This window comes from Lissotriton vulgaris, chromosome 9 (assembly GCF_964263255.1).
Source record: "Lissotriton vulgaris chromosome 9, aLisVul1.2, whole genome shotgun sequence".
Taxonomy (NCBI): domain Eukaryota; kingdom Metazoa; phylum Chordata; class Amphibia; order Caudata; family Salamandridae; genus Lissotriton; species Lissotriton vulgaris.
The window spans coordinates 1,218,833,019-1,218,851,126 of NC_141697.1; positions in this window are offsets into that span (position 1 = coordinate 1,218,833,019).

The window sequence follows — 18,108 nt, forward strand, 5'->3', positions numbered from 1 at the left end:
TCAACCTGCCGTAGTTTTCCACGTTTTTTCTGCTATCTTCACAAATTTGTCTGATTTTGCTCCTCCGGCCTTATCCTTGATAAGACACGCTTGTTTTTCACTATCTTCTTTCATATCACAAACACAATTATGCACATATTCAACACCTTCTGCAATAGCTGCCTTAAGTTTGCGATCGGGTGACAATAACGTTTTCAGAATTCTACGATTATTTGTATAAAGCGCTAAATGATCGCAACTCAGTGAATCACATAGGACACCAAATTCACAAACATTGGAAATTTCTCACAAAACACCTTGTTTACGAAGTGGAGAAAAACTTTGTCCACCTAATGCTATTAAACAGGCTTCAGATAATTTGGACGATTCTTGCATCTTCTTCCCAATTTCCTACAGACACATCAGGCAAGCTCTCAGAGGCTTTTCTGCCTATAATTTCACGATTATGCAATAAGGCATGTTACTTACAAAGTGAAGAATTTTTTTATTCTACCTATTGGTATCAAATATGACTCAAGTAAGATGTGTCATTCTTGCCATTGCAACCCTGGTTCGCCAAGCTCATTTAAAAATAGAGTTGGTTGTGACCTAACTGCTGATATACTTAGCACTACTTAAGATCATTACAAGTTAAAGTAAACTACAATAACAAATCAAAACAATTAAGCAAAACAATAACCACTCCTAGGCAGTTATACTCTTCTTATTATGACAGCTGGGAAATATCACAACAGTATTATTTCATAAAGAGAGTGATCCAGTACTTATAGAACCCAGTAACCTGTGCCAAAGAACACCGTTCACAGTATATTCTATATATCCTTTGTGAGTCACAATCTAATACATGTGTTTCTGTTGTCGTCTCTTTCAATCTTAACCATAAAACACCAAACCAAAATGGTGGACATGCGTCTCCCATACAGAAAATGAAAACAAAACAATACCTAAAATCCTAAGAACTTTTTGTACAATTGCCATAAAAATACTCCGGAACCTGGAGCTGGTGATATTTTCTCAAACTAGTCAACAGAAGTCTCCTGGTGTATTCGCTGCAGGGGATACAAAGTTCCAAAGAGAATGGTATTATAGTCTTTTGTTGATTCTGTACTCCAGCAAGCACCTCACCTTCCTGTGTAGATAAAGGACGTCAAAGTATCAGAAAAGCTTCCGGTACTGATGGCTGGTTCTTAAGCCTGAGGCAATGGTAGTTGAGATGAGTGTAAGAAGAGTTGCTATTTCCCTTGAATTGCAGTTCTTTCTTCTCTTTCTTCATCCGTCCCATTGGTCAGGAAGGGACCAAAGGAAGCTAAGTGTTTCTCCAGCTTTTTCAAAAGGAGGACTCGTGTATCAGTGAGCTGATCTTGGGTCATTATGCTTGCCTTCCTGCTCTTTTCCTGCCTGATGTATGGTGTCTGCAGTCCTGGAGCACTGTGTGGTTAGAGGAATCCATTGCAGACTTTGCTGCCGCATCACGCCCTACGGTTGGTTCTGTAGTCACTACAAGGAGCTCTGCATCAAGGGGCTTGAGAGAGATTAATCCGGCACCAGCCCCATCATGGTGTTCACCGCTTACTCAAATCAAGACCATGGAAGACGTAATGATCAGGTCAACCCTGTGGCAGCCTCTGCAGAGTATGAATTGGAGAAAAGATTTGAAAAATGAATGTCTCTCTGGAGTAACATAGAATTACTCATTCTTCACAGTGATTAAATGAGCACCCTGGGGATTATCTGTAGACAGTGACTTCAGCAAAATGGAAGAGCCACCTTAGAAGAGTCACAGCAAAGCTGACTTCTTGCCAGATGTAGCAATGCACGGTCCATGGGCCACTCTACTTGTGGAGTTAGCACCCCCCCTGTGCCCTTGATGGAACATAAAGCCCATGGAGTGACGTAGCTCTGGAATGGACCGTGGACTTCATAGGCGTTCTTCTGAGGCTGGGGTAGGTGTAGCATCATAACTCTAGTGCCATGGAAGAAGAAAGGCGGGACCAGGCAGAGAACAGGCACTGTTTGGAGCTCCTCCTCCAACCAGCAGTGGTGTACCTATGCGTCCCATATCCTTCGGTTATTATACGAGGTGCATCCTTAATACAGGTTTTATATTCATTAGCAGACCCCCTCTCTCTGTTCCAGTTTTGTTCAGTTTTGAACTTATACGGAACCGCACAGACTGCTCAACACTTGTCCTTTCGTACTCAGAAGATGTTGAGCCAGTGTGTTGCTATCTAGTAGTTATTTTGTGTAAAATATTTGTATGGATCTGATGACTTGACGGTATGCCAAATCCTGATCCAGAGTTTACAGATCAGTGCACCTTGGAGAAGAAGGAGCGTACTCAGGTTGGGTTCACATGATGTGCATCAAGCTGTGTTAAAGCAGCCCAGGTGAAGACCCCAATCGGTAGCGCTCGATACTGTTCTCCAGATGGCAGCAATGACTAAGACTAAGATGTGGCCCTCCCAGAATATTTCTGTTCCTCTATGTGTTTTTGTATGATTCCTGCTCGCTTCCCATACAAAGGACTGGTATGGGGACTACTTTTTATTTCCTCGCAGAGCAGCTTTAATCAATCAATCAGGATTTGTAAAGCGCGGCTAATCACCCATGAGGATATCCAGGCGCTGTGAACCGTGTGGCGGAAGGGGGTTCAATTTTAACAGCCAGGTCTTGAGTCCTTAAGCTCATAGGATAAATGGGTTTTATTTCGACTTAATGATTTCCTTTTCTAATTTGTTGTAGTTGGTTCAGCCGTATGTATGCAATTGTATAGATGTAGTAAACCATTTCACTTGAACTGTTTATTGAGAATTCTCAAAATGAAGTGTATTTTCAACGTCCTAGAAACCAATTTATAGAATGTTGTATTTTTCAAAATTGGCTTTTGCATGCTTTCGTTTTTTAGAGGTGTAAATGCAATGGGAAATATCCTTCACCACGCATTCAATACCACAATGCGCCTTTCCACTGCAGTCAGTAACTCCGACTGCGATGTTACCACTCAGTCCTTTACCATGCACGTTGTTACAACGACTTACTTTAAGGGATGCGTTGTTGGACTGGTGTTGGATTTTAAGTCTAACACCTTCCCTACTGATAGACTGACTGGAGTTGGAGTAGTAATTTATACTATTCCAATGTCCTCCCCCAAGGCAACTCACGGGGGAGCCGCCCCTATTCAGCTTTATCTTGGGTAGTTAAGTGTTCTGGATGGGTGTAGGTGTGAGATGTTAGAGAGACAGCAGCACATCTCTCTTTTAATTTATAAGTAGCTAAAAGCTGAACCTATTGATACGAAGCAGTGCACCTATTCAAGTTAGTCTCCACACAATAGTTAAGAAAGGTCTTCAGACAAAGAGAGACAGCAGAAGTTGTTGACATGCTGCACCTTCCTTCTGGGCAGATAAGGATAATAACAATGCATGTGTGATGCATTGTAGACCTAGTTGGATTTTAGTAGTAGTACAAGAATAGACCATCTGGATACAACCCACAGGAGATCCTTCACTCTTAGTAATAGGATTAATTACAACCAACCCACTGGTGCTGATGTTATCATCCGGTAGGGATAGTTTGGGTTAACCCCAGAGGGATTCAAAAGTATGCCCTGCATAGTATGACCAACCATATCCATGTAATGTCACGTTGAACAATCCTATAATGATCCTAACTCTCTCAAGGACCTCAAGCCCTGGCACTTAGAATGATCCTCCACCCAGAGAGGCCAGCAACCCCCACACCCCCTAGCGCCTTGAGACCCTCACAGGTGAGTAGCAGCGCTTTACATGCCCCTGTTTAGTTGATTGAACTCACATATTCACTGATAAATCATTAAGTCTATTCATTTGCTGTGGAAGCGGACAAAGGTTTATCAAAATGCCAGTTGGGTATCAGCCGTACACAAGTAAAAACACCTGACACCCTTCCTGAGAGAGGAAGAGCATCCGCTATTTAAGATTCGCAGTTTGTACATCATAGTTCAGTATCTTTACAGGAGGTTTTTTTTATTTAGAAAGCTTTATTAAAATAGATAGAGAAAACAAGGGACAGAAATTTAATAAAGAGAATGGAATACAAATCCCAAGGGTAACAGAAGAATACAAATTAAAAAAACAATTGGTAAAAAATCGAATACGTCATACATTGCAAGAAGAAAACCAATATAAGGGGAAGACCAAGTAATAGAGTACCATAATAAAACTAGCTATTTCTTTGTTTTGTTGCTTTTTGAGAATGATGGACAGAAAGAGGGAGAGGAAAGAAAGAAGGAAGAAAGAGAAAGAGGGGGTAAGAGGAGAGAGGAGAAGAGAGAAAAGAAAAGAGAGGAAAAGAAAAGAGAGAAAGAAGATAAAGAAGAAATGATATCTGCAAATATATGATATAAACAGGTATAACTTTCCCATGACATTATAATACAAAAACGCAGTAATCAGTAAACAATCCTGTAATAAACACATTATATAGAAGGATAAACGAAACAATCATGGCGGTTGAAAAACAAAGTTACTGTCCTTGGCCTGTAATGTGGAGGAAGAAATATAATTAGTGAGAGACCAAAAGGTTTACAGGAGTTTTTAACCTGGTGAAGACTGTTTTTTGCAAAAGGGCTTCAGCTTAATATGGAGCCTCCTTAGGCAGCCCCAGTGGTACTCAGGATTTCATTTGTCTCTTGAGAGATTAAGGCGTGCCGTCAAGTTTCTGTGAAGGCCCAGCCTAGGGTCTGCCCTACCTGGTCACTCCTGAATACAGTTGGTGCCCGCAAGATGGAGGCCCTTGTGTTTGCATGAAGCTTTGGGGTCAGCTGTCACTTCAGCTTGAGACTCTATGAAGAGAAAGTTGTTAGACATTGCAACCATATGGAAAATTTAAGACTGCAAGGGTCTTCCTGGCAAAACATACCAACACCACCTTTTTCTCTGAGTTGCTTTAGCCCCTGAAGTAGAAGGTGGTGGTGGCTGAAGATCATGGGACAAGTGGATGACCGGGCTCAAACTACAGACTCACTCAGTTTCCCTTGATCTCCCTAAACATTCTGTGATCAATTGGCGCGGGCAAGGAGGAGGCGGGCTATAGATGACTACATTGCGATGATGTATCGACATGCATTTGTCATCATGCATGCACACTTATACGTTATGGTGCGACAGCAGCCACAGAATAAGGACCTATACTGGTGAATGCATCATAACACATGTGCATGCGCACATTCTGATGCTGTGGCCATTTGGAAGCTCATCTTGGAACAGTGATTTGAAAACACTATAGAAAGTGCTGCAACACACATCTTTTTAAGTAAGGGGCTATCCCTCAGCAAATTTCAGATGGTGGAGAAGGTGCAAAGTGGAGGTGATTGTAAGCCAAGTGGAGAGGTAGCATAGGGCTCAAAGCCGGAGCAGGTGGGGGGGGGAGGCGTGGGGGGGTTCACGTAAAAAAAGTGTTGTGGAATGGAGGAGAAAGGTGAAAGCAACCTGAATCAACACAGACAATGTAGGTGGGCAGACTTAATGGGGGGAGTAGCACAGATGGATGAGAGAGAAAGAAAACACATGCACCACAATGGACTGCTGAAAGCAAAAGAAAACAATAATTCCCCTACCTGGAGCAGTGGAAGGATACAAGTTGTCAATGAAAAGGCTGATGAAGAGCTATAGGCCTGGGGAGGGATAAACACAAAAAGAGGAAGAAAAGCCATTGCACAAGATGCAAGCAAATGAGACTGACAAGAAAACCAACTAATGGTAAGCAACTGACTGACCCACAGCTCATTGAAAGTATTGGTATTGTTACAAAAAAAGGTCCTTAACAACAAACAGGCAATAGATGTCTGCAGACAAGCCCTAACGAAGGCACATTAGTAAAGACCCCCAACTTTACATGTTAGAGCGCTCGTTTTGAAATGCACAGTTAATTCAGTGCATCTCCTGTGCACAATTTTTCAAATGCATTTGTGTACATAGCACCTCCTGCTGAGGCTTATACCATATATAAACGCTCCTGGATTTTTAGATAACTGTGCTGAAGGAAAAGAAATCAAGGGCCTGATCCCTGGCAAGAACAAAGATCTATGGGGCCCACTACACAGGCCCGATGAGATGGGTGCTCTCCCTCAGCCATCCAGCCACGTTCGCAATTTAGGCGTTACCATTGACGATTCACTGACCATGCACTACCAGGCAGTCAAAGTTACTGCCACTTGCTTTACCATCCTGAAATGGCTTAGGAAGATAATTTGGTTGCTGCCAGTTGCTACCCAGAGAACAGTACTTCAGGCCCTCATCACCTCAAGGCTTGACTACGGAAATGTTCTCTACCTAAGCTCTACCAAAGCGGTGACTCGTAGATTGCAGTTGATACAGAACTCCACAGCATGACTACTCTGCCGAGTTCCCAGAACCACCCCCATCTCCAGCCACCTCCGTGACCTACACTGGCTCAGGGTGATGAACCGTATTAAGTTCAAAGCCCTGAGCTATATGTTCAACATCAAAACAGGCACGGCACCACAGTATCTGCAATCTCTTGTCAGCCCCTATGTCCCTACTCGTCACCTCCACTCTGCTACTCAAGAAAACTTTAAATTACCCAGATTCAAACTCTCAAAGATGGGAGGCATATCTTTTACCTACCTTCGTCCCTCCCTCTGGAATTCTCTTCCATTAGCTATCCGTAAAGAAACAATCTACACCCGTTTCTGCAGAGCCTTGAAGACTTGGTTATTTAACCAATAATCTCTACAAACTGCCACTTCCTTTTCTCACCCAGTCCGTTCTGGTGCCGGGAAACCCTTTTTGGGTAGCTGTCCCGCCCTATAAATTCAATAAATAAAAAAAAATTATGTAGCTTTGGGTTTGCGATTACCTAATATTGAATTTTTGCAATTTGGTCATCGCAAACAGCTATGTCCAAATGTGTGCTTCACATTTAGCGAATCCCAGTGGGTCGCAAATAGACGTACCTCATTAATATTCATGAGGTAGGTCTTGGTTTCCGACCCATTGGGAATCACAAAAATCACAGGGATGGTGTCCTGCTGGGGTCGGCAGACCACCATGTCTGTGATTGCTATTAAATAAAGCCATGTTTTTTCTAAATGCGTCCCATTTTCCTTAACCCCTCCCCTGCTGGTGACGGAACCGCTCCGTCATCAGCCGCGGTCGCGCTTGCTGATGACGGAGCGGTTCCGTCACGGCCCGCTCGCCACGCCTGCGCGGCGCGGATTCCGCGCCTGCGCTGAGCGTTCCATTAAGCGGGCGGGCCGTGATGGAACACCTCCGTCATGAGCACAGCTCGACCGCGGCTGGTGACGGAGCGGTTCCGTCACCAGCATGGGTGCGCCGCGCTGCCCCGGCCCCCTTAGCGCTGCGGCGGAATAGCCGCCGCAGCGAAGGGGTTAAAGGTAAATGGGATGTGTTTCTAAAAGAAAAATTTACTTTTTTTTCCATTCGTTAAGAGTAGGCAGTGGTCAGTGAGACTAATGCCTGCTCTTAAAAAACATTTTACAAACATTCACAACGGGGATGAGGTCTCTTCCAATTTGCGAATGGGTTACCACCTACTTGAAGTAGGCATTAAAATGTGAAGGTTTTGTGACTGCATTTCGGTCTTAAAACATTCACGCATTCCACTACAAGTCGCTATTAGGAAGGGATGCCCTAAGCACGATCCTTCTTAATACCGAATCACAAAACCAATTCGATATAGGTTACTGAATCGCATGGGCCATTGTACATAAAGAATAGGAATTTTTGCAATCGCAAACAGCCCGATACTGTAAATGAGTTAGCAACCTCAAAAAAGCTAGGTACATCTCACCCTAAGGGCTGTGCCCAGGATCACACAATGTGCTTAAACAGAGAAGCCAGAATTCTAGTGCCCCAGTTCTTCAGCTCACAACATAACCATGGACCGCGTGTCTTCTGTTACTAGCCCACCATTGCAGTGGTGATTTCCAGTGCTCTGGGTGCGTCAAGCTGATGCACGGGGCTGGGTTTCCCTAAGGCAATAACTCTGCCTCAGGGCACAGCTTCCCAGCCCGGTACATTGGTGCTGAGCAGCAGATGTAGCACGCGGGGCTGATACAGAGAAATCTGGATTCACTGGCGGTCCCAAATATCTATACACTATGGACGCTCTTTACATCTCACATGGACAATCCGATATGGGATGACAATAAAAATGCCCACGCCAACAGATCGCTCCTCTTCTCTCGACCACCAACCGTGGCACCTCAGAACCACAACTATACACACAATCTCAGACTGGACACTCAGGGCAGTACCCAGGCAAGCAGACTACAGCATAAGAAATGCCATGAACAGAACTGCAGAGCTGCTCAAACCTACCAGCCTACTGAACACCATAAAACTGCACGTCTGTGTCTCACACCTCATCATCCGCCACACTGCTACGCGCTGCACCTCATAACACGATAACCGCACCTCAGTGGTCATCATGCACGACATGGAAACACTTCCCACATAGCATCAAAACAAAACAACACTCTTCCAACCACATACCCTACACATGTAGCATGCTACTCATGTAGGCAAGCGCGTCAGAGCCCCACATACGGGTAGTAAGCGCTATATAAATGCTGCAATACAGTGCCTAAAATTATTATATGGTACAGGTGATTGAACTGTACCTGTGCTTAAAAGCAACTCTGATGCAAGGGTTTTTGGAGCCCATGTAAAATTTGATTTTTCCATTGTGGCACTCTTTTCCCCCAGCAACAGCCTGCTCTTTGATGCCGCTGGCTGCATCTCGCGCCCACAGCGCGGCGGCGCCCTAAGGCGGCTGCCTATGATCGCATTAATGTGCGCCCGGTCATGCTCTGAAGCAGGTGGCTCCAGGTGAGCCGGTCAGGATCCGGGTTCCTTCTGCCAGAACAAACACTGGTTGGCCCTGAGCAGCAGTGAGCGCCAGGCTTTGTTGACTCAGAAGGAACTCACTGTGGAGGCAAACAGCTCTGACAACTGAAGAATTAACAGAATCACGGGGGCGAGAGGTGGGCTTTCAAACGAAAAAATCAGGGCCACACATCACAAGTTTCTAGTGTCAAAATTAAAACATCAGCTGCATAATTCAAGGGTCACCATTTTTTGTAACTTTACTTTTAAATGCTTGTTGATGGACTTAAACGAGTCAGGACTGGGGAACACACATTTTGGAAAGCTCCCCATCAGCCCTGCATTCACCAAGCAAGCAAACCTGATGTAATACACCCGAGGAGTCTTTTAAGATCCTTCAAATATAATGTTATTGACCTCAGAAGGATGAACCACTGAGTGAGTCCATCGAGGGTTGAACCTGCAAACATTGGGATTTACACAGATCTCTGCTGTGGGCGCATTAGTCCACTGAGCGCCCAGACACGGCTTCACCTCAAAATATTAGTGGACACATTTTACTGTGCAGGTTTTTTTTTTTACATATTTTTATTTTCATCTCATCAAAACAATTGTGACAGCTTCTTAAAAGTTATTTTCGTTATGATACATCATACATATGTAAGTCAGCGGGTACATAATGGGTACAGTCGATCCAGGGCTTCGCGGGAGAAAAACTTAATTAGCAACACAATATACCACATCATAACCCCATTTTAGCGAGGTTTCTACAAGTAATTAGTCTAAGTCCTCATCGTCCCCAGTGGTACGCGGTGGCTCACAAATACAACCTCTGAACCTGTTCCTTGCCCCCCATATTCCCTCCCACTTTCTCGGGCAACCACGATGGATGAAGACAGCCCTCTCCGCTACCATCGCCTCGTCCATATCTTTACACCATTTGTTGAGCGTCGGGGAAACCGCCGATCCCCACAACATAGCAATGTTGCGTTTTGCTATCATCATGCCCAACATTACCCAGTCCAGCTGGCGATGGTTCAAGTCGCTAGCCTCCCACACGTTCAGCAAGCAGCAGCGAGGCTCCGGCAACAAGGAGATACCAATCGTCTGGGAAATAGTACGCATTACTGCTGTCCAGTACATTGCCATGTGTCTACAGTCCCAAATGGTATGGAAGAATGTTCCCTCCTCCCCACAGTTACGAAGACAGAACTTGTGTGTGGCCCTACCTATTTTGTACAGGGTCGTTCTAGTGTAATATATGCGGTGCAGTATCTTTAATTGGACCAGCTTTAACCTGGAGGGGATAGCAGTTTTACGTGGTGTGGCGAGGGCCTCCTGCCATTCGGAGTCGTCAAAGGGGCCCACCTCTCCAGCCCACTTCTGTTTCAATGTCACTGTGCAGGTTTTGAACTATGGGCCAGATGAACTAAGGTAAGTGTTTGCGATGACCAAATAGCTCATTTTTGCGATTCCCTATTAGGTAATTGCAAACACCAATGTACAAATCTGTGTTTAACATATTTTGCGATTCCCAGTGGGTCGCAAATTTACTGACCTCATGAATATTCACGAGGTAGATCTCGCTTTGCAACCCATCAGGACACGCACAATTCACAGGGATGGTGGCCTGTTGGGATCAGCGGACCACCATGCCTGTTTTCAATAAAGCAATTTTTTTAATACAACCTGTTTTCCTTAAAGGAAAACAGGATTTGTTTCAAAAAGAACAAAAACAAAGAGTTTACTGTTGTTTTTTTCAGTGATCCGTGGGACCAGAGCCTGACCGTAACATTTTTTATTTCCAAACATTCACAAAGGGGGAGGGGTCCCTTGGGGGCTCCTTCCCATTTGCAAATGGGTTAACAACTACTTGAAGTAGGCGGAGACTGCATTTTGGCCGTAAAACATTCACACACACCACTGCGAATTGGTAAGAGACGCCCTAAAAAAGCACTTTTCTAATACCGAATCGCAAACCCAATTTGTGATTCGGTACTAGGTTCATGAATCGCACATTGGACTTTGTACATTGAAAAATGCATTTTTTGGTTCACAAAGAGCCCGGTTCTGCAAATCAAGCCGTTTGCGAACAAATACAAGCTTGTAAATCTGGCCCTTTATTGGCTACATAGGAAGAGGTTTTGCATGAATTTCTGAAGAGGTATTAATGCTATATGTGAGAAAATAGAGGGATTTTATTGGCTGGTTCTGTGGCTTCGCTGTGTAATACACTTACCAATCCTTTTAGGACCAGTAAGTTTCATTTGCCAAACCTTCTAGCTTCACCCTGGGTAGCCGTGGCTCTGAGAAGCAAAGCTTACATGTTATTCAGGCAAAATATATAGAAAAAAATTATGGAAGAGCAGAAATATTAAGTTTCAAAGTTTGTGATGCACAAATATCATGTGCAAACATATAATTGACAAGAATATCGGTTTTAGGGTAAGTAATATTGATGTTAAAAATATCTATGTTGTGAATATCATTTACAAAAATATAATTTCTAATTATTTTCATGTATTGTAGTATATATTTTAATTGAAGGCTATAAATTATTTGTATAGTTATTGTTAATGTTTTTGTTGCGGTCTGAGTGCTTGCGATCTCTTTCCTTTCCTTCCCCTCTTACCTTACTGGCGAGGGTGCGGGGGTGGAAACACTGCGGGCGGGTGCAGGCGGGAACCACTACGGGCGCGGGTGCGGGCGGGGAAACACTGTGGGCGGGTGCGGGCGGGAAACATTGAAGGCGGGTACGGCAGGAAGCATTGTGGGCGGGGTTGCGGCAGGGTACGTTGCAGACACCCATTACGGGCGGAACATGTGGGTGGTGACGCTGCGGGCAGATTTAAGTCAGCGGTACACATGAGGGTGGAATGATTGGATAGAAACTTGCGGGCGGGATTAGGAGGCGGCACCACTTCTGGCGGGAATTCCATTCTGATGCTGGGTAGGCGGGCAGGTATCTCCCCTTGTGTTCTGTCTAGCGATAGGTGGGTGGGAAGGGCCTTGGTCACTATTTAAGGCCTCTGCTCCCTCCTTTCCTTGCTTGGGTTCTCTTCTGGTTTTTCGGCACCGGAAGTACTTTGGCCTTTGTTATCCTGGTGTCCTGTTGTCTGGATCTTGTGTTCCCTGCTCCATGGTGATTTTCTACTTGGACTCCTGTTTTTCTGGCTCATCATTGGATTCTCTTTGCTGTAAAGGATTTGTTCTGTTATCCGGCTGGAGCAGACTCTTTGTGGGACTTCATTTCCCCTACAATATTTACTTAGATATTCCTGGAAACTACACACCCAGGGGTATCCAGGGTGAGCTGACTTGCGTGGCTCTCACCATTTTTTTTACTCAGTATCCATTGCAAACCTCAAACAGTAACTCCCAAAAAAATAATTCCCTTATATTACTGTGATGGAAAGTTCTAGAATCTACGGGGAGCCACATACTTTTATCTAACTGGCATTCTCCAAAGTCTCCCGATAAATATGGTACCTCACTTCTGTAGGTAGGTTTAGTGTCCGCGACAACAAACGGCCCCAAGGACAACATGGATGCATTGCATTTTTCCACCGAAAACAGACCCTTTCTTTCCAATGTGGGTAGTTCTATGTTTTGGCCTCAAGTTTTGACTAAAAAACATATTTTCCTCATGTTTCTGTGACGGAGAGTTCTGGAATCTGTGGGGAGCCACAAACTTCAATTCACTCAGCATTCCCAAAAGTCTCCCAATAAAATTTGCACCTCACTTGTGTGGGTGGGTCACGTGCCCATGACAGAGAAGGGCCTAAAATTTATTGTGGAGACATCAAAATGATCTATCGCAAAACTACCTGTTTTTGCATGGGGGTTACCTGCGTTTTTGGTCCTGGGCTCGGCAGCAATCTAGGGAAACCTACGAAACCCAAACATTTGTGAAAACTCAACACTTGGGGGAGTCAGGGAAGTGTGGTTTGCATGGATCCCTCAGTGTTTCCTTACCCCGAATCCCCTTCAGACCTCAAATTTTGCTACAAAATCAAATTTTCCACACACTTCTGTGATGGAAAGTTATGGCATCTGCGGGGATCCACAAGCTTCCATCCACCCAGATTCGCCCAGTTCGCCTGATAAAAATGGTACTTCTCTTGAGAGGGTGGGCTAACTGTCCGCGACAGGCAAGGACCCAAAACTGTTTTGGACTCTGAGCTCTATGGTCATTTAGGGAAACCTACCAAACCCAGACATTTCTGAAAAGTAGACACCCAGGGGAGTACAGGGAGGTGTGGCTTGCGTGGATTCCCCACCGTTTTCTTAGCCAGAACCCCCAGTAATCCTCACATTTAGCTAAAAAAAAACATTTTCCTCACATTTCTGTTTGAGATCACCACACCTGCACACATTATCTGCCACCCAGCATTCCCTCAGTCTCTTGAGTAACATTATACCTCACTTGTGTGGGTGAGCCAAGGGCCTGCGACAGGGAAGGGCCAAAAACGTGTGCAGATTGATGGGGAACCAAAGCAGGTTCAAGGGGGCAGTTTTCTTATACTTTTTTGGGTTGACTTTGCTTTGGGGACCCCCACAAGTGAGGTATCACTATACTCAGGAGCCTGAGGGGAACGTTGAATGGTTGGAAATGTGTGCAGGAGAAGTGATCATACGGAGAAATGTGAGGAAAATTTTGGGGCAGATTTACAACTTCTGGCTCCTCTCTGCTAATCAGCAGGGATGCACCTGAAGAGTTGCGACGTATCTGCTCACCCGTGCGCCACCACTGATGCGTCGCATTAACAATGCGGCGAGCCGTGGCGCACGGATGGACAGATGCATGTCGCATCCCCCGGCGGAAACGCGGCACATTGCTGGAGTGCGACGCAGCTCCAGCAAGGCTCGGGGTGCCCTAATTCCTAACATGCTGCGTCAATCCTTACGCCTGCTTCAAGCGGGCGCAAGGTTTTGGCGCAGCATGGCCATAAAAGTGACTGAGTGAAATCCTGTAAATTTCACTCAGCCACTTTTCGGAGATGCTCTCTAGAAATGCTGGCTTCAAAGCGCAAATACTTATCAAAATATCTAAATACTTAAACCAAGGTGAGCCATGAAGCCACTTCATGGCACGAACCGTGATTCTTTCACTTGCCATTCATGCACCGCACACAAGATGTTCATACCACCGGCCACGGGCCCAATCAAACAGATCACTTGCAATCACATCAATATACTGCTGCAATGCAAGGTCCTATCATATTCATACGCCACAGGCCGTAATGAGTTTCAGTACATTTTACCACCTGACAAGAATCCACCTCCTTCTTTCTGAACATTACCGAATGCATGCCTAGTGAACCTATACTAATGGCTCCCATGACTCCCACATGAGGCTCAGGTAGACATGTGTTTCATACACCTTTTGCACACTTCATGTGCTCAATCCAACTCCTTCCAGTTTGTGAATGCAAGTTGGGGGTGTAAATGTATGTCAATGGCTTCCTAGGAATTTTCCAAAGTTTCCGAAAGGGAACATCACAAATAGGGCTCCCGGTTTTATGGTATTTATTTTTATGCCATTTCCGTCTGTATTTATCCATATATATTTTTTGTCCATTTTTACTGTATTTATCCACATTTATTTTTGTCACAAGCATGAGACGGCGCTACAGCTAGTATTTTTCCACATTTATTTAAATTGAAAAAAGCTAAAATAAAATGCCTTTCTACACTTGAAGTTGAAGGCATTGAGTAAACTTAGTGCTGCGCTACTTCTATAATATACAATAAATGCATTGCATTTGTTAGTATCACAGTATTAGTTGATCCAACTTTCGAGTGCCATGCTACATACATTAGCTGCAATACCCACAGTAAAAACGTCTGCATATTTCATAGTAATTTTTTTTAATGTTTCCTTACCGGTGCTTTGGCAGCCATAATTCATTCAGGGCCCCTGTTCTCTTTTTAAACTGCTCGTCATTGGATTAAAACCAAAACCAAACAGCCTTGAGCACACCGAGCAAGTACTAAAATCTACAGAGCTCCTAAACCGGATGTGCTCTCAAAGTCGAACCCCCACTGATTTTTAATTGCTGGATGCCGAAAAACAGCCCCTGGCAACAGGGAAGTTGCCAACCCCACCCCGCCTCCCCTCCCCAGGTACTGATGTACCTAATTTATGTCGGGATATCAGTGAACATCATTGGCAAATTACACTCACTCGCCTCAGATACTCACTTGCGGTGCACATGTTATGTTAAAGGCAGACGGCCCATTGTCTTCTAAATGTGATAATAATCTGAAGTCAGAATGACAATGGGCGGTCCACAGCCTGTGCACGGTTGAGGAGGGGCTGTTGCATCCCGTGGAGTTCCAAAGAGAAGTGCAAAGTGCGAGCTGGCCCCAAACTCCTGTGGCTTATCGCAGGGGAACAGCACAGTTTGCTGAAATGCCCAGAATTACGGACAAAAGGCATCCGTAAAAGGAATGATGCTGATGAAAACTGGAAAGAAGTCAATGGAGGTGCATTAGTATGCACCAACAACGCTCCCCGCCTACTCCCTTTAACAATTCAACTCAGACTGCGAGCAGCATTGGCGGCTTCTGCTCTGCAGATCCGCGGCTCAAATGCCTTCCAAAGTCTGATCTTTATTTCTTTGTCCGTAAGGTTTTCGAAACGCTTTCAGGCCAACTCTGTGATGCGATTCCCCTGCAGGAGGAGCTCTATTTTTAGATCAGCCCACAAACCGATACTAGAATGTAATAGCGAAGGAAATATCCTTAACGTTTGCCCGAGGTGTGCTTCCTCACTGATTAGCACATGCCAGAAGGCGACCTCATCCATGCACAGTTTTACTAGTATTTAGCAGTTTCTAAATATAAATACAATCAAAGGAAAAATAGTTTTCCGTCTGTATTTATATGTAAAAATCTGTTTAAACTGAAAACCGGGAGCCCTAATCATAAACTATTAAGAACGGTAGATTGTGAAAACGTAGCTTATGCCCCATCTACTTAACCTATACAAAAAGATTAAGTACTGGTTATGTGCAGTGCTGTGACTGTAATGCACTTATCATACAAAAAACTGAACATCTCCTACGCTTTGAGGGAGGACGAACATGGTAGGCAGGTCAAGTATTGACCCACACGTACTAAATTATTCCAATGCAAGTGTAGCATCAATGGGTTTGAATCTATAGGTGAAGATGAAGTCACAACATGTGTATCTGTACGACCTTTACTATCTACCTTCTATCTATGCAGTATTCCTGGGAAAACATATCTACCATCAGCTTTTCTTACCCGATTGTGCCTATGTCCTCACAGTCCTGACTAACCATGTATAATTGTCAAGTAAACCTAAACTAATGCCTTCCGTCTTTAGCTACTTGCAGCTCGAGAAACCGTGTCCGTCATGTGCCTTCAACACTCTTAATGTGTTAAATCCAACTCCTTCCAGTATGTGGATGCAAGTTGGGGGGTCCGAGTATGTCCCATGTCCAGTTCCTCAAACTGAGCGAGCATGTCTTCCTTTGAAAATAAGGCAAACATTCTGGGGAATATTGCCCAGGTTCCCTAAAGTAATCAGCCAAACAAATGTCCTGTAGGACTTATTCACCAACACTTTTACTTTCACAGCGTGAAAATTCAATTCGTAACTTGTATCATACCCAATGTTATTGAAAAAGGGTGCAGGGCACAATATTTTGTATGATGATTCTTTTAACATCTTGTACTGAAGATGTGAAAATGATCATCATCATGACTGAGGCCCGTAGGAAGCAACCATTGACCTTCCGCGAAAGACCTGTGGCGCTCTATCAGGACCTGTCTGCCATCACACTGCAAAAGCGCAGGTCTTTCCGCATCGCTACGGACTTTCTGCGAGAGCACGAGACAGCCTACTCCTGGGGTCACCCTTTCCGTCTTATCTTTCGATGGAATGGGGTACTGCATCAGCTGCGCTCCTTACAAGATGTCTGCGGGGTGCTGGGTCTTACTGCTACGGAGGAGGACGGGGCTACACCCGCATGGAGGCGCCCCGAGCGGCGGAGCCGACGGAGGTCGAGAAGGCGCCCATCGTCAGCGCCAGTGAGTCGCCCGGACTCGCCCACCATCAGAGCTGACATGGCGGAGGCCCTGAGGACTGCGGCCAGGAACTTGCCTGAGTCTACTGGTGTGGCCTTGACGGCCTAATTTTTCTCCGGGGGGAGAGGCTCTTAGCTTTCACGATGCTGGGCTGGGGGTTGGGGGGGGCGGGGGGGTGGTGTGTGGCTGGACGTCCACTTGACTGTTTTCTGCAGACTCGCCCATTTGGGCTAGACTGAGACTATGGGGTGTTGTTTTTTGCTTTTTGTTTTGGCCGGTTGCCATCAATGGGTTTTGGGGGGGTTTCATTGTTGGTTTGTTGTGGGGGGGGTCCCGTCCGAAGCTGTCCGAACGAGTACGATGCCGCCTCTGGCCTTCCCTGCGCCCCTGCCCCGCGCGCCCCCTCCGCTGATCCCCCGCCTGCTGCATAGCGCGCTGTTTCCCTGGAGGCGATGCCACCCCTGAAGGTAGTGACCCTTAATGTCAAGGGTCTGAATAACCCCGTAAAGCGTAGGGCGATCCTCTCCCTATTGGAGGGGTCGCAGGCGGATATTTGCCTCCTGCAGGAGACCCATTTGCTCCCCAGAGATTGCCATAGGCTGCGCTCTGCCAAGTTCCCCACTCAACTTTTTTCCTCTGCTGCGACTAAGACCGCTGGGGTGGCCATTCTTCTAGCCAGCTCCTTTAGGGGGGAGGTGCTGTATAAACATGCCGAGCAGAAGGGGAGGCTCTTAGTGTATCGCATGCGCTTAGGAGGTGTTACCTTTACGGTTGGTTCGGTTTACAGCCCAAACGATCACCAGGATCGTTTCCTGGACTCGGTGTTGGTGGATGTTGCTGCCTCGCCCGATCGCCATGTCATCCTGGGGGGAGACCTGAATATGGTCTTCGACTCCACTCTAGATAGGTCTGCCCAGCGTTTTCCGCAGACAGGGGAGCTTTCTAAAGCGGTGCGGGACCAGATTGCAGAGATGGACCTGCATGACCTCTGGCGCACCATGCATCCCACCGATAGGGACTACTCCTACTTTTCCCACGCACACCGCACTTATTCGCGGTTGGATTATCTTTTGGTGAGCGGCCCACTTCGCTCGGCCGCCACGGCGGCGGACATCGGGGTCTTGTCTCTGTCCGATCATGCGCCGGTCTCCGGAGTTTTTGCGTGGCCGGCGCCCCCCCCCTCGAGAGGGATGTGGCGGCT